Raw genomic sequence first — 13,109 nt, 5'->3', positions numbered from 1 at the left:
CATTATGGAAGCGGTCATTAGTATGCAGGAGGCAAGGGAGGTGAGAACAGCACTGCACTTGCTGTCCTCACCTTCCCTGGTCTTCTTCCGGCCCAGCTCTGTGTCCTGACACATACAGCGTCTGCACATAGACGCGCACTATGACCTCACACTGTGAGCTGTCAGGTCACAGTGCAGCGCAGAGGGAAGAAGACCAGAGAGGGTAAGTGAATCTGCCAAGTGGCAGAGCTGGAGAGGTAAGTTTGTTTATTTTTTTAATCGTTTGATCTGAGGTCTGATTGGATGCTGGGGGTCTGATAGGGGCTGATCTGAGGCTAATTTAGGGTGGGGAAGGTCTGATCTGAAGCTGGGGGTCTTATCTGAGGCTAGGGGGTCTGGTCGGGTCTGATCTGAGGCTGAAGGGTCTGATGGGGGCTGATCTGAGGCTGGGGAGGCTCTGATGAAGGTCTGATCTGAGGTTGGGAGTCTGATTGGGGTGTGATCTGAGGCTGGAAGTTCTGATGGGGGTATGATCTAAGGCTGGGGAGGGTCTGATCTGGGGGGCTCTGGTGGGGGCTAATCTGAGGCTAGGGAGGGTCTGATGGGAGTCTGATCTGAGGCTGGAGTCTGATGGGGCTGAACTGAATGTGCCTTTCAGCTATCCAGGTCAAATAGGGAGGGTCTGATGGGGGTCTGATCTGAGGCTGGGGGGTCTGATGAGGGTCTGATCTGAGGCTGGGGGTCTGATGGGGCTGAACTGAGGCTAGGGAGGGTCTGATGGGGGTCTGATCTGAGGCTGGGGGGTCTGATCTGAGGCTGGGGGTTTGATGGGGGTCTGATCTGAGGCAGGGGGGTCTGATGGGGACTGATCTGAGGCTAGGGAGGGTCTGATTGAGGTCTGATCTAAGGCTGAAGTGGGCTGGGGGGTCTTATAGGAGGCTGATAGAAATGGGGGGCAGATTTGAGACTGAAAAAGTCAGGGACAGTTGTGAAGGAAGAGGCAGGGACAGTGGCAGAGTGAAAGCTGGGTGAACCACTCTCTGGACCCCCCTCCCCCTGGATTTAGCTTGGCTGCCATTAATGCCAAGCTAAGAACTAAATAAATAACATTCTGACTGATATGTTTGGTTAAAATAGTGCCTGTACTATGTGTAATATATATAGTGCAGGCGCCATTTTGTGCAACAAAAATACAGTGCTCTAGATTTTTTTAAATTGTAGTGTAATTTCTGTAACTTACCCCTAAGTCAGTTATATGTTTGACCAAATATATCAGTCACATTTTTAAGTTAAGAATTTTGTATGGCCCGCGAATGATGTTACAAATAACCAAATGGCCCTCGGCAGCAAAAAGGTTCCCCACCTGTGGAGTAATGTATATGCATATGCAACTCTTGATTTATCTTCTATTGCCATCCTCATAGGTTTTTCTTACTTGTGGGAAGTTTATTTGAAGCGTGACAAAGGTGTCATCTGTTACAATACTGAAACCATTCTGTAACCACCATTATCAAAGTCTTTACTAACGAGATCACAGCAACAATTTCAAAAAGAAATCGCAGCAGCTGCTCCAGGGCCCAGAGGACATGAGCCTAGGTGTGCAAATGCTGCTATCCCTATTGGATGTGCTGTGGAAATCTTATATCAAGGGGGTGTAGCGCAGTGAGGGGGCACTCTTAAAGTGAAAACATACCCGTGGGGGGGCGGAGCTAGCGCCGGACTGAGATGGTCCCATAGTTCACTGCTCTCTCAGGAGACTCGACTATAACACCAGCATACAGCAGCACTTTTAGATAAGAATGGTGAAAATTGGCAACCAGAAACAAGGCGATCACCCCACCAATCCTAAGGGTCAGATTCCTCCAGGCGATATGGAGAAATTCCTTAAAAAAGCGGCAACAACGGTCGCAGCAAGGGAAACTAAGATGGCGCCGGCAACACATTCTAAAGCGTCGAAGCGGGCCCCTACCCTCTCGGACGACGAAAGCGAAACGGAGGGCACACAGGTCAGCTCTGATTTACCTCTTACGAGGAAATACCTGGATCGCGCCCTGAGTAGGGTTATGGAACCCATCCTCACCGAAATCTCAGCCTTTAGACAGGAGGTGCGGCATATAGGGGACAGGGTAGAGACCCTAGAGCTACATCAAGCAGCGTCCCTGAACCACCACACAGAAGTGTCGAATGCCCTACGCCGCTGCTCAAACTATTTAAATGAGATGCACAATGCTATTGAAGACCAGGAGAACAGAGGGCGCCGGAACAACCTAAGGTTTCGTGGGATTCCAGAAGCGGTTTTACCCGGAGATGTACCAGTGGCTGTTCTTGCTATCTGCAGCTCGCTTCTAGGCCCCTACTTTCCGCAAGATGTGGTCATAGAACGGGCCCATAGAGCCCTCCGCCCGAAACCCAAGCCCTCCGATCCGCCCAGGGATGTCATCTGCAAGTTCCTAAGCTTCCCGACAAAATCTGCCATCTTAGAAGCTGCCCGCAACAATGCTGACCTGTCCTACGAAGATTCCAGGTTAGAAATTTATCAAGATTTGGCACCTTCCACTTTAAAAAAGCGCAGAGCACTCAAACCCCTGACCGACTGGCTCCGATCCAATAAAATACCATATCGTTGGTCCTACCCTTTTGGACTTGCTTTCTCCTCTGCTGGGAATAAGTTCTTTATCAAGTCCTTCACAGATCTTCAAGCCACCTATGAGCTTCTGAAAGTGGACCCTTTACCGATCGAAAACTGGGAACTTTTTCAGGACCTGCGTGATCTTCCGGATCTCCCCAAGACGGTTCCATTTGAAGTCCTTCGTACCCCGAAGTCATCCAGATCCAAGAAAAGGAACATGCAGCTTACTCCTAGAAGCCTATCTCAGGAACACTAAGTAACACTAAGTAAAAATACAGGAATTCTTACCCTCACATTGTCATTGATGTCTAACCTCTAACTTGAATAAGATTACTAACCTCATGTGATTAACCTGGTATAATGTTAGATTGACATCAGTGTTAATATGTTGGTTGCATTACTCAGGTAGACCCATTCTTTCTAAAAATTCACTAGCCTCATTCGAGGTGTTACTCAATCTCCTTACTGGTCTCCAGACCACCTATTCCCCCCACATGTATTCAGCATACCCACCTATGCTGATCTATTGTTTGTTTGTACCCTTATGTTATGTTCTACGTTCTTACCCTGTTCTTCATTCAAGGTATACCATATTCAAACTGACTGCAAGAGATTCCTACAGCATCCTGACTAAGATTGCACGCCTAGAGACAAGACCACACATCACCTACTTTCTCTCTTGGAGGAGACACTCCCAGCTTAAAGGTAATCCTGCTTACACCTCACCAAATGGCTGATCTACACGTTGCTTCTTACAATGTTAAGGGCTTTCACTCCCCATCAAAAAGGAGCCAAGTCTTTACCATTCTAAGAAAAGCCAAAGTTGAGGTTGTGTTCCTCCAAGAGACACACTACCGCTTTAACCACTACCCCAATATGCAGTTCTCCTACTACTCAGAATGGTTTCACTGTGGAGGCAACTCGTCTGCATCATGTGGGGTTAGTATAGGGTTTCACAAAAAAGTTCCATTCAAACTCATCGATCAAAAACTAGATCCAGACGGAAGGTTTATCTTCATAAAAGGCTCAATTGGCCAACAAATATATACCTTTGCAAATGTGTGCGCCCCTAACTCCAACCAACCCCAATGGTTGTCCAATATAATCCCAATTATTACCCCTTTCAAAGAGGGTATTGTGATATTAGGAGGCGATCTGAATGCTGCACTTTTCCCGCAGTTAGACGTCTCATCCCACAAATCATCCTTATCTAGCAAAGCCCTCAAATCCATCAGAAATAACATTTGGAGTTTAAATCTGGTCGATTCCTGGCGCTCCCACCACCCCGACACTCTTGATTACACATTCTACTCTTCCACCCATGCCACCTATCATAGGTTAGATTACTTATTTATCTCTAAGGAGCACCTCCACCTGTGTAGTACATCCACGATAGGTTCTATCCATTTATCTGACCATTCCCCTATTTTCATCCAGATACTAGCCCCCACAAAAAAACCCTCTTGTTTTAGTTGGCGCCTAAATGAGTCCCTACTAGGTTCCAAGATTCAATAGATCAGATATCCAAACACTTAACAGATTATTTCTCTCTAAATAAAAGTCCAGAAATTTCCGCTAACACCCTTTGGGACGCTCATAAACCGGTCGTCAGAGGCCATTTCATAAGTATTGGTACCTACAAAAAGAAACTCCAAGAAAAAACCCTCAAAAAAATCCAGAACCTGGAAACTCGCCACAAATCCTCCACCTCTGACCCCCACTTAAAAGAATTATCAGAAAATAGGGCGAAACTAAAATCCCTCCTTTCATCCAAAGCAGCCAAATACTACATGAGTACTAGACACAAGTTTTTTGCTCATGGCGATAAGGCCACCAAATTTCTGATGAGCAGGATTAAAGGGAGCAGGTCCTCCAACTATATTCACCAAATATCTTCACCAGATGGCAAACCGATTTTCTCCCTTTCCCAGATAACTGAACAATTTCGGACCTTTTACAACAACCTCTATAATCTCCCCCCCCCCTGAGACGCCCGTGCAAAGAACATCTGCTATAGGAAATTTCCTAGACTCCTCTAAAATACCTCATCTTTCCCCCGATCAAAAACGAAATTTGGAAGCCCCATTCACCATTATAGAACTTAAAAATGCCTTGTCGCAAACTCCATCAGGAAAGAGCCCAGGCCCAGACGGCCTTCCTCTTTCATACTACAAAACCTTCCAGGGGCCACTTCTCCCCTACCTCCTGGAAGTCTGCAACCAGTCACTGTTAGGTCATCCCCTCTCTAGAGATATGACCACAGCACACATCTCCCTTATACCAAAAGAAGGGAAGGATCCCAAGCAATGCTCCAATTATAGACCCATATCCCTCCTAAACACAGACCTCAAACTCCTGGCTAAAATGTTGGCTAATAGACTAGCTATTCTTCTCCCCGCCCTCATACACGGGGATCAGGTTGGCTTCATCCGCACCAGAGAGGGTAAAGATAACACAGCCAGGGTAATCAACATTCTATGCCACGCCAAAATAACTTCCTCCCCATTGCTTCTCCTTAGTACGGATGCGGAGAAAGCATTCGATAGAGTCAACTGGCAATACTTAAAATACACTCTGGTGAGGTTTGGCCTTCCTGATCCCTTTGTACAAGCTACTTTTGCCATGTATGAACAGGCGTCAGCAAGGGTACAAGTCAATGGGAACCTATCTGCCCCATTCCCAATAAACAATGGGACTAGACAAGGCTGCCCCCTCTCACCCCTCCTCTTCATTTTAGCACTAGAACCACTTCTCGCTAACATAAGACTGGATAGGGAGATTTCAGGTCTGTGTTTGGGAGGCAGGGAACAGAAAGTTGCAGCATTTGCCGACGATGTCCTAATGATGACAACTAACCCCAAAACCTCCTTACCTAGGATTCAAAAATACCTCAATTGTTTTAGCTTAGCCTCCGACTTCAAAATAAACGCTGGCAAATCCCTAGTACTTTGTATGGGTGTTCCCGACCTCACAAGAAACCTCCTTATGACAGATTCGCCATTCAACTGGTCCTCGGCAACAATCACCTATTTAGGAGTCAAATTGAGCCCAAACATACATGACCTCTTCTCTCCTAACTATATTCCTCTCAGGGAGTCCATCTTTGAGGCTATTGGTAACCTAGCCAGATCTAATCCAACCCTTTCCTGGTTTGGACGCAAGAATCTTCTTACCTCTCTGGTCCTCCCTCGCCTTACCTACCTACAACAAGTGCTACCTGTTCCTGTCCCCAAACAATATTACGATCAAATTTTTAAAAAATTCAGGACATTTATTTGGAACGGCAAGAGAGCGAGACTCCCATTCTCTTTACTCACCAAGCCTAGATACGCGGGGGGGATCGGGCTACCTAATCCCGAAATCTATGGCAGAGCTATCCTTCTGACCCGAGCTGTGGCTTGGTTGAGATCCTCAACGCCCTCCCTCTTAGTGGAAATGGAGTTAGATATCTTGAAGAAGTCCCCTAAAGCACTATTGCTTGGCAATCAAACAGTCTTCCCAGGACAATTCTCCCACTACCCAATTATAAAAGCTACACTAGAGGCCTGGAAATGGTTCTCTTCTTCGCACTGTGTTATACCATACCCCTCTCCCCTTCTGACGGTAAGGGATATAGTTGATACAGCTCCTTTACCATTAAAATCCGCAACCTCCCAGGCCCTCAAGTCCTCACCTATACACATAAACACTCTAGCTCTCCCCTCGGGAGAATGGTTAGACACTCAAGCATTAAACTCCATCTTAAACCCGCATCCATGTGATATCTTTACCATAACATATTTAAGAGCCTACCTGAAACAACACATTAGCATAGGGGATTTGACGCGACCCATAGACTGGTTTGAATCAATTATCTCACTTCAATCTACACCTAGGAAACTAATTTCACTAATTTACAGTAAATTACGTCTACCACCCACACTTGCCAAACCTTCATTTGTGAGCAGCTGGGAGAAAGACCTCAACACAGTTTTCTCGTTTGATAGCTTACCTAGTCTCCTTGGCTACCCCCACAGTGCCTCACGCTGCGTTCGAATTCAGGAAAACTGTTATAAGATTCTTACCAGATGGTATAATATGCCTGACAAAACAGCACTTTACTGTGAATCTGCCTCGGACGCGTGCTGGAGGCACTGTGGGGAAAAAGGAACCTTCCTACACATCTGGTGGACCTGTCCCAGCATACACAGATGGTGGATGGAGATTTTTGCATCAGCAAATAAGATCTGTAGATCCTCTATACCGCCCTCTCCGCAGCTTGCTCTTTTATCCCTCCACCCTGCAGACCAGAAGATAAAACCACCATACATCTTTATGCAAATGTTAATTGCTGCCCGCCTGTTGCTTCCCACTCACTGGCTTCAAATTCAAGTTCCAACCTTGGAGGATTGGATCCAAAAAATGGACCAACTCCACAGGTTTGAAGAACTTTCCTCCTGGGAAATGCGATCTCACGAGACATTTCTCAAAAAATGGTCCCCCTGGTCGAACTTCAGAAACCCAGTCTAGAGAGACGTAAGCATGACTTTCTGTTTTTCCTGGCCCCCAATCTACAGATCTCCTTACCCAGCGGAATCCACTCCTTCTCTATGCTTGTAAGATTTCATAATATGGTCCCTCACTCATATGTGTCGTTCAGATGATGTGTCAAAATGTCCAGAATGTATAACTTAGATCCTCGCTGCTCCATCTATATATTTGCATTATAACTGTCTCTTCACTGTCAATAATTGTAAAGGCTTGCATGCCTATATCTTGAAACCTTGTAACCCCTTGTTTCATGTTGAAAAACAATAAAAACTTTAAATCTTAAAAAAAAAAAAACATACCCGTGCAAGGGTCATCCTGCTAATATATATATATATGAGTTTCTATCTGTCTGTCTAGACGTCTGTCTGTCTGGACGTTCTTTATGCGCAACCAAACAACTGGACCGATCTTCACCAAATTTGGCACACAGGTACATCAGGTGTCCGGGAAGATTTTAGATTGGGTCTAAGCTCTCTAGGACGTACCGTTCCTGAGATATTCCTAAAAAATGACCCACATTAGCCAATACAAGCCTGAAAGTCTTTCTCTTCAAATCCCAACTGCCATAAACACAGTTTTACTCCAGGTTTCCATAACAACCCAGCCATTTTTCTTTACTGCTTAAAGGGGCGGGCACTGTGGAGGGGCGGGCACAGTGGAGGTCACTGTTATTAACCTCTTAAGGAAACATGACGTACCGGTACGTCATGATGTCCTGGTACTTAAGGACACATGACGTACCGGTACGTCATGAATGGTTCCGATCACCGCCGCTCGGCGGACGGTGATCGGAACCCGGTGCCTGCTCAAATCATTGAGCAGGCACCTGGGGCAAATGCGCCGGGGGGTCCTATGACCCCCCATGTCAGCGATCGCAGAAAACCGCAGGTCAATTCAGACCTGCGGTTTTCTGCGTTTCCGGGATATTCGGGTCTCTGAAGACCCGATAACCCGGAACAGGATGGTGATGGTGGTGTGATTTCACTCCACCAATCACCATCCAGCGATCCTGAGTGGTGATGGTGACATCACCGCTCAGGATCGCTTTCTGATTGGTCTGTGGGCGGTCCGGCGGCAGATTCAAAAGAGGCAGGCGCTCCTCTCCTCCTCCTTTTGTGTTCCGGAGCCGGAGGAGAGAGGAACTGCCTGCACGTGTGTCTGCCATCGCTGCCAGCACCCCCAGGACCCGATCTCTGCCCCCATGACCCGATCTGTGCCCCAGCACCCCCCATCAGGTACATAGGGACAGCACAGGGAAAGTTTGGTTTAGGCAGGGAAAAAAAAGGGAACGTTAGTTTCTGAACTTTTCTGAACTTTGATTGCATCATCCTAAGTTAGGGTGTCTGGGGTCCACAGCACACCTTTTTTGGGGTGCATTTTTTTTTCTTTTTTGGTGTACGCTGACTGTGGCCGGCACTTAGTGTCCGGCCACTGTTAGCGCATCGCACACCACACCGCTGATCAACTTCGGACAGTTAATCAGCGGTTTTGAATTTTTTTTTTACATTTTTTTAGTTAGTTGTTTTTTTTTTCTGTTAGTTTTAGGGTGAGTTCGTGAACACCCGTGCCCCCACACACACGCACACAAAATAAAGAGTTACACACACGCACATATACACGCAGACACACACTCCCCTATGGCCCGCCGGACGTTCTCGGCCGAGGAGGCATACGCCCAGCTTGCCTCTGACTCCGAGAGTCCCAGTGAGGACGAGGATGACCCCACTTTCCTGTTGTCATCCGTGTCCTCCTCATCATCTAGCGATGATGATGAGCCCCCAAGGCGGCAGAGACGCCGCCAGGCGGAGCAAGGGGACCGCCATGTTAGGGACCCTGTGGCCCAGCCTAGTACGAGCAGCTCTGGGGCTCGTACTGGTTTCCCGGCCCACCAGTTAAATCCACCGGAGCACCCTGCCGGTGAACTTGTCTGGTGTAGCCCAGAGCGATACGAGCACGTGATTCCTGATTTTGTAGGCCAATCAGGAATCCAGATTTCCACAGTGGGCTACACTGAATAATACTTTTTTCGTCATTTTTTCAGTGACCCACTGGTAAATCTGATGGTGGAGCAGACGAATCTGTACGCCCAACAGTTCGTCGCTCAACACCTGGGCTCCTTTTTGGCCAGGCCCGGTGGCTGGACGCCGGTCAGTGCAGCCGAAATGAGGACATTTTGGGGCCTCGTGCTGCATATGGGCCTGGTCAAGAAACCCAGTGTCAGGCTGTCCTGGAGTGGGAATGTCCTATACCAGACCCCACTTTACAGTACAGCCATGACACGCTCCCGGTTTGAGGCCATCCGGAAATGTCTGCATTATTCCGATAATGCAGCATGTCCCCCCCCGAGGTGATCCTGCCCATGACCGTCTGTATAAGATACGGCCGGTCATCGATCACTTTGGGGCCAAATTCATGGAGGCCTATGTACCTGGAAGGGGAGACTCATTTTCCGCCAGTATGTGCCCTCCAAGCGGGCGAGGTATGGCGTGAAGCTATACAAAATTTGTGAGAGTGCCTCAGGGTACACTTATAAATTTCGTATATACGAGGGGCAAGATTCCCGGATTCAACCCCCAGAATGTCCCCCCACTCTGGGTGTTACCGGGAAACTTGTGTGGGACCTTATGTACCCACTGCTGGATAAGGGTTACCACCTGTATGTGGATAACTTTTATACCAGTATCCCCTTGTTCCAGTCCCTTGCCGCCAGATCCATGTTCGCTTGTGGGACCGTGCGGAAAAATCAACGCGGCCTCCCTGCCCTCCAGGTACCTATCCCCAGGGGTGAGACCCGTGCCCTTACCACTGGAAACCTGTTGCTGGTCAGGTATAAGGACAAGAGGGATGTCCTTATGCTGTCCACAATTCATGGTAACGGCATCACCCCTGTCCCTGTGCGAGGTACCACGGCAACGGTCCTCAAGCCCGATCGTATCGTCGCCTACAATCGGTATATGGGAGGAGTTGATCTATCGGATCAAGTCCTCAAGCCATATAACGCCATGCGCAAAACCCGGGCATGGTACAAAAAAGTTGCGGTCTACTTGGTGCAGGTTGCCATGTACAACTGTTTTGTACTATCCCGAAGCGCTGGCAGCACAGGGACATTCCTCCAGTTCTATGAGGCAGTCCTCATGGCCCTGATCTTTTCGGACCGGGAAAGAGCAGGCTGGAGTACCTCGGGAACTGTAGGTGCCCGGATCGTCCCTGGCCAACACTTTCCAGGTGTGGTCCCCCATACTGGAAAGAAGGGACGAACCCAAAAAAGGTGCAGAGTGTGTCACAGGAGGGGGATACGGAAGGACACCACTACTTAATGTGACACGTGCCCCGATCATCCGGGCCTCTGCATTATTGGTTGCTTCAGGGAGTATCACACTTCCATGGAGTACTAAATTTATATCCCAATTTAGCACTGACATCCGATAAAAAAACTGGTTCTCAGACTTGAGACACCCAAAAAAACGAAAATAATTTATTAAAAGTAGACATATTAGGTATCGCCGCGTCGGTAATAATCTCCTCTATAAAAATACCCCATGACCTAACCCCCCAGATTAACACGGTCAAGGAAAAAAAAAAAAAGTGCAAAAAAAGATATTTTTTTGTCCCCTTACATAACAAAAAGTTTAATAGCAAACGATCATAAAGTCATATAGCCCCCAAAATAGTGCCAATAAAACCGTCCGCTCGTCCCGCAAAAAATAAGCCCCCACATAAGATAATCGGATTAAAAAAAAAAAAATTGACACCTAGACTTTAGAGATACATTTTATTTTTTGTATCAATAAAACAAAACAATAACAAACACAGGTGCACTCTGTATTCTCACTAAACCCTCAAACTGATTTTAAAATTGAGAGATTAGTCAACATGTTCTACGGTGTAGAACATGTCTAAGCCCAGGCACCACGCCAAAGTTTCTCAAGTAGCCCGGGACCTAACACTCTCCTACCTGAGCCGTATGGGCGATACCAGGAGCCAGTGGGCAAATTACAGGAGCATAAGGCCGACTCACAAACAACTCACCAGTTACCTCCAGCATGTGACCATGCTTGCAGTGGGAGGAGGGAGGAGTCTGCGAGTCCCACTCAAGACTGGCTGATATGTCCCAGGCCTCACAGGTGCACCTAAATGTGGCCTGTAGATGGAAAACAGGCACATTTAAATTGGAGTTTATACACCTCCAGAAATCTATATATACAAACTAAGAAGACAGGTTGGCATTAGCAGGAGGTGCTCGAACCCACATGCAGTTGTGCATATGTACAGGGGAGCAAATCCTGCACTTGTGGCCCGTTGCTAATGGCAATCCCCAGCAAAATGCATATGGTGGAGGATGCCCGCGGCGAACCACAAGTACCACAATAGACATCCTACACAAGGTAACAAGTGCGGATGTGATAATTAATATAACAATATAACAAAACAATAACAAACACAGGTGCACTCTGTATTCTCACTAAACCCTCAAACTGATTTTAAAATTGAGAGATTAGTCAACATGTTCTACGGTGTAGAACATGTCTAAGCCCGGGCACCACGCCAAGGTTTCTCAAGTAGCCCGGGACCTAACACTCTGCTACCTGAGCCGTATGGGCGATACCAGGAGCCAGTGGGCAAATTACAGGAGCATAAGGCCGACTCACAAACAGCTCACCAGTTACCTCCAGCATGTAGCCATGCTTGCAATGGGAGGAGGGAGGAGTCTGCGAGTCCCACTCAAGACTGGCTGATATGCCCCAGGCCTCACAGGTGCACCTAAATGTGGCCTGTAGATGGAAAACAGGCACATTAAATTGGAGTTTATACACCTCCAGAAATCTATATATGGTTCGCCGCAGGCATCCTCCACCGTATGCATTTTGTTGGGGATTGCCATTAGCAACGGGCCACAAGTGCAGGATTTGCTCCCCTGTACATATGCACAACTGCATGTGGGTTCGAGCACCTCCTGCTAATGCCAACCTGTCTTCTTAGTTTGTATATATAGATTTCTGGAGGTGTATAAACTCCAATTTAAATGTGCCTGTTTTCCATCTACAGGCCACATTTAGGTGCACCTATGAGGCCTGGGACATATCAGCCAGTCTTGAGTGGGACTCGCAGACTCCTCCCTCCTCCCATTGCAAGCATGGCTACATGCTGGAGGTAACTGGTGAGCTGTTTGTGAGTCGGCCTTATGCTCCTGTAATTTGCCCACTGGCTCCTGGTATCGCCCATACGGCTCAGGTAGCAGAGTGTTAGGTCCCGGGCTACTTGAGAAACCTTGGCGTGGTGCCCGGGCTTAGACATGTTCTACACCGTAGAACATGTTGACTAATCTCTCAATTTTAAAATCAGTTTGAGGGTTTAGTGAGAATACAGAGTGCACCTGTGTTTGTTATTGTTTTGTTATATTGTTATATTAATTATCACATCCGCACTTGTTACCTTGTGTAGGATGTCTATTGTGGTACTTGTGGTTCGCCGCGGGCATCCTCCACCGTATGCATTTTGCTGGGGATTGCCATTAGCAACGGGCCACAAGTGCAGGATTTGCTCCCCTGTATATATGCACAACTGCATGTGGGTTCGAGCACCTCCTGCTAATGCCAACCTGTCTTCTTATTTTGTATCAATAAGGATAATATAGTCTAAAACCTAAATAAATGTAAAAAAAAGTAGACTTATTAGGTATCGCCGCGTCCGTAAGAATCTCCTCTATAAAAATACTCCATGATCCAACCCCCCAGATTAACACGGTCAAAAAAAAAAAAAAAAATTTTTGGTCACCAAACATAACAAAAAATTTAATAGCAAGCGATAAAAGTCATATAGCCCCCAAAATAGTGCCAATAAAACCGTCCGCTCGTCCTGCAAAAAATGAGCCCCCACATAAGATAATCGGATAAAAAATAAATAAAAAAATGACACCTAGACTTTAGAGATACAAAAATTTTATTTTTGTACCAAAAAGGATAATATAGTC

The sequence above is a fragment of the Bufo bufo genome, chromosome 1, assembly GCF_905171765.1.
Source record: "Bufo bufo chromosome 1, aBufBuf1.1, whole genome shotgun sequence".
Taxonomy (NCBI): Eukaryota; Metazoa; Chordata; class Amphibia; order Anura; family Bufonidae; genus Bufo; species Bufo bufo.
Note: the sequence above shows the minus strand (reverse complement) of the source record.